The sequence below is a fragment of the Rhagoletis zephyria genome, unplaced genomic scaffold, assembly GCF_001687245.7.
Source record: "Rhagoletis zephyria isolate East Lansing unplaced genomic scaffold, Rhagoletis_zephyria_1.1 Rzeph_scaffold_00261, whole genome shotgun sequence".
NCBI lineage: Eukaryota > Metazoa > Arthropoda > Insecta > Diptera > Tephritidae > Rhagoletis > Rhagoletis zephyria.
Window position 1 is genome coordinate 90,712 of NW_016157345.1, and position 4,534 is coordinate 95,245.

The 4,534-nt window shown below is 31.0% G+C and overlaps 1 long non-coding RNA gene across 1 annotated transcript; it reads left to right on the forward strand.

Moving 5' to 3' along the window:
* The first annotated feature begins 688 nt into the window (after positions 1-688).
* On the forward strand, positions 689-4,241 carry LOC108358494 (uncharacterized). Its single transcript, XR_001846786.1, has 3 exons — positions 689-701; positions 2,149-2,150; positions 4,139-4,241. It is a non-coding gene; the product is annotated as an uncharacterized LOC108358494 (long non-coding RNA).
* The last annotated feature ends 293 nt before the right edge of the window (positions 4,242-4,534 follow it).

Here is a 4,534-nt window from a genome sequence, read left to right on the forward strand (position 1 = left end):
ATTTCCTCATGACTTAAACAAACTTGATTTCTATAGCAAAGAAATTTCTAATACAAAATTATGTAAGGTGGTGTTATTAGATCAGCTGATTTCGTGTATGTGTTTCGCCTCACGGCTTAGAATGTCAGAAATGTTTTCCCAGCAAGCACATTTGCTAGAAAATTTCTGATATCAGATAAGTCGGAATAAAAAGTTGAGTTTTTAGACGAATCTTACAGGTTTCGTACAGATTTCTAGCCGAAATGTCTGGAGAATTTTATTTATTTCCTCATCCGATATGTCGGATCGAATTATGTCCAACTTTCGGCATACACTTCTGATAATTCTTATTTTCCATGATAATTTGGTCAGCCATCTGTTAGAGATCCATCAGAATCGGCGTGCAGAATTTCCCACGTCGTGTCGGTTAGACTTCCCGTCAACCTCTCCATACAATTCTCTGACTGATATCGGCCAAAATCTTGCCTGATATTTTTTGAGCAAAAAAATAACCAGTAATAGCTTACGTTTATTTTTTTAAGCATTGATAGTTGTCGTGATTTTCGGTTTTGTTTCGAAAATGCTTATTATTTTCTCAAGGTTTTTTCCGTAGTGTTCACTAGTATTTTAAGAATTTTCTTGATTTTTCGTGTTTCCATTTAATTATTTTTTTGTACATGTTTTGTAATTTTTAGTTTTTCTTTCGTAATATTTCGAAATTTGTCAAGTATGTTTTTAAGGAATATTGAAGATTTTTTTTTGAAAGCTCAGGATCCTTTCAGCACTTTTCAGAAATATTCTTGTTTTATTTTCAGGATTTTTTTGGTACTTATATGTTTCTTTAAACACTTTTCGGGACTCTTCGTCATTTTATTTTCTATATATGGTGGTATCTTTCCGCTTTGTGACACTGTTTGGATTTCTGCAAGAGCTTTCAAAATATTGCTCTTCGTAGTTTTGCTTGCGAGATTTTTTTTTTTAATTTTCGGGATTTTTTGGTACGCTTTGTGTTTTTTTCAAGCATTTATCCATTATTTTAAAATTTTTAATTTGAAGGGTTAATTTCTAAAAAAAAACTCGTAGTAATCGATTTTCTTGAAAATTTGTTATAAAACCGTCTTTATTTCCTCAACTTTAAGCCTGGTTCGTTAATTGGATAACAGCGAAATCTATGCTTTTATAATATTTAAAATAATGAATTCTAGCAAATTTTTGTGCAACTTAACGCCGAAAACTCTAACTGCCTCAAATGCAATGCATTAATGGAAAAGAAAAAATGCATTTTATTTTACGCAGCCAGAGTCCTTGACGTTGAGCTAAAACAAATTTGTTAGTTTTTCATTAATTTAAGAATTCGAAAAAAATAGATCCCATTGCTATGAATGAAATTTCTTGTTCAACAAAATCGATAAGTAAATGTCTTTATATTGAAAATTTAATTAATTTTTTATATTCCGAAAAAGCTTTAGAAATGAAAAACCAAAAAAAAATATTCCAATAGGCCCATTTTTAGCAAAACTGTGGAAATTAAAAAAAGGAAAGTTTTTTTTAAAAAACGATATCTCAAAAACGAGTGGACAAAAAAATCAAGGAGTTCTCTGTGAATTGGTAGTACCATGACATAAAAAAAAATTATGAAAAAAATCAGTGATGCAAAAATCAAATGGCGTCCAAATTAGGCTGAAATACCCGGCATATAAAATGCGAATGTGTACTAAAAAATTCGTATTCATTTCTTTAAACAAAATAAACCCCTTATATAATATTTCAAAAGGCTAACAGCCAAAAATACACAATCAGCTGAAATTTCCCACTCATGTTTGGATGGCTATTGTGTGCCTCTGTTTATTTGTATACACCTCCATTTTTTGGCAGCTATCATGTATGTATGCACGTTGAGTATAAGTAAACCTATTTTTATGTGTGATTGCTCGTGTGAGCACGTAGGCTGCCTCACAATTTTATGGTCAATTTACTTTTCGAATATTGTATTTACAACCTCATAGCTTCCTCTCAACAAAAGCAAGGGCGTATGAAGTATGTGCCCATTTCATTTCTTCTCAATGACTTTGTATGTTGAAAGTAATTGGTGAATGCTGCTCATATGTAATCATAGGTAATTCGTCCATCGATTTTCGGTAATTTAACTTTGAGTTCGTACCTTTTGAGTAGTTAGCCAGTAGTGTGAAATGTTTAGTTTTTACGTAGATCAGAAATTTTTTAGATACATTACTTTTAGATATTTGCTGTTACTCAGCTCAATAATAATTTTTTTTTTTTTTGAAATTCTTTACATCAATGATATTATGTGAAAAATGTCCTTTCGGATTCAGTTAAGGTTTTAATTATTGCATGTAAAAAAAAAAACAAGATATGGTCCGCCGTTTGCTCTTATTTATATGGTATATAAATTTTTTTGTGAAAACAACAGGTGCTATAACGGGCCAAATGTCATATCTTCGAAATATTAAAAACTTAATATATCAGAAAATTTTCAACTGATTTTTTTTTTAAATATCGTTGTATAGGTGATTTAACCCCCTTTCCTGTGCTATGCATATTTGTATACCTCGTATATAAAAATTTGGCAAAATATACCTTTTCCTGTATAAAAAAAAAAAAATATTTTAAACAAAAAAATCCCTAACCGAGTTTAAAAAAATTTCTTCTTTTCTTCTTATATGCATACTTTCTTCTTTCTTTCTTCTTATATGCATACTTGTATACTTCGTGGATAAAAATTTGAGAAAAGCACTTAAAAAGAAAAAAACACTTTTTTTATCAAAAAATATATTAAACAAAAGAATTACTCACAGATTTTGATAAAATTGGCATCGTTGTTAAGGCGATTCAGCCAACTTTCATCTAATATGCATGCTTGTATATATTCGTATATAAAAATTTGAGGAAAAAAAAATTTTTAAATTTAAAAGGAAAAATACCAATTACTTTAAATAGAAAAAAATACAGAAAAATTACTAATTATTAAAACAATTGAATATTGTATTTAAATAAAACAAATAGCTGTTAGTGTTTTAAGCATTAATTCGTTCTTGTTGACCTACAGCCCTTATAAAAATAAAGCAAAATTATATGTAACAGAAGTTTAAGGCACATAAGAATATAAAAACACCAACCACAAGCCGCACTTGGCAGCGCAGCTGCTTTTTAGCGGCAACAATACGCCAGTACGCAATACGCAAAATATTCCCATCTTAAAAGATTTCCCCATATATGTATGTAGATGCGTTACCCCATAAACAAGAAAACTCCGCAAAATTTCATTAAAATTCTAGGCATTAAATTTTTAAACGTGGGCACTTAATGTGCCTGGCGCTATACGTATGAACGCTAGCTACCGGAAGCTACTCGTTATTAAGAAATTTCCTCTATATTGAACATTTAAGTCAATTAAGCAAATGTTGCAACTATGGTTTATGGATTAATTTACTCCTCTAAGTTAGCTACGTCACTCACTTGCTTGACCTAAGTACTCAAAATGTATCGAACTAAGTAAAGGCATAAATTTTATGCACACTTGTATGTATGTATGTACATATAGGGAATTTGACTACATAGGTTATATTAGCAATAGGAAATCATCATAAATTATACATGTCCATGTGCTGAAGAAGCCATAAAAGTCATTCACATTTGCCAATTTGAAATTGTGGTAGCTATAAATATCCATTATACCTACTCGTAGTATATAGTACAAAGCAACATTAACAGCCAAGTGCCACTCAGATATAACCTACTACAATATTTCGATATCGACAATGTACATATGTGTATATACATTCGCATATGTGTGTATGTATGTATGTAAACCTATCAAAATTTGTGACAGCAAAACTGCTCTGCTTGAAGTCAGCGTGTAAGTATTGGTACTCATTCATATGCATTAAATAGTAGATATTTATGTATGGGAGAGTTGAGTTCGAAAAAAATGGCGGACTATTTGCTTGAAGGTAAACGAAAGCTTTCAAACTGTATTATCCCTTCGGCTGGTAAAACGTTTTTGAATGACATTAATGGCGCATTATTCACTTACAAACATACAAACATACATACATACATACATACATGGATATAAAGTTTTAACATTTCTTCACTATATCGATGGCTGAGTGGAAGATCGACCTATCTCGACAGCCAGTTCAAAAACGCCCTATTTCAGAGTTTGGTTGAATAACGTCTTATCTCATAACTCGGTTCAAAAACGCCCTATCTCAAAGGAAAATACATTGAAAATAAGCTGAGACAGGGCGTTTTCCATTCAGATTCACAAGTAGGGTGGTCTTGAAAAGTTTTCTGAGATAGAGCGTTTTCGATTTGGTTGCCGACATAGGTCGATCTTCTACTCAGCCATCGATATGTGCATATATACAAGGTATATACATAAGTAACCATTTACACGCATATGCATACAGTATGTACATAAAAATAAAATTAAAAAAAAAAATTGTATACATAGAAGGGAATATGTATGTACACCTGCACACACTATGTATAATGAAGGTGCATAAACTTTTCCAAAGAATTGCGTGTATGT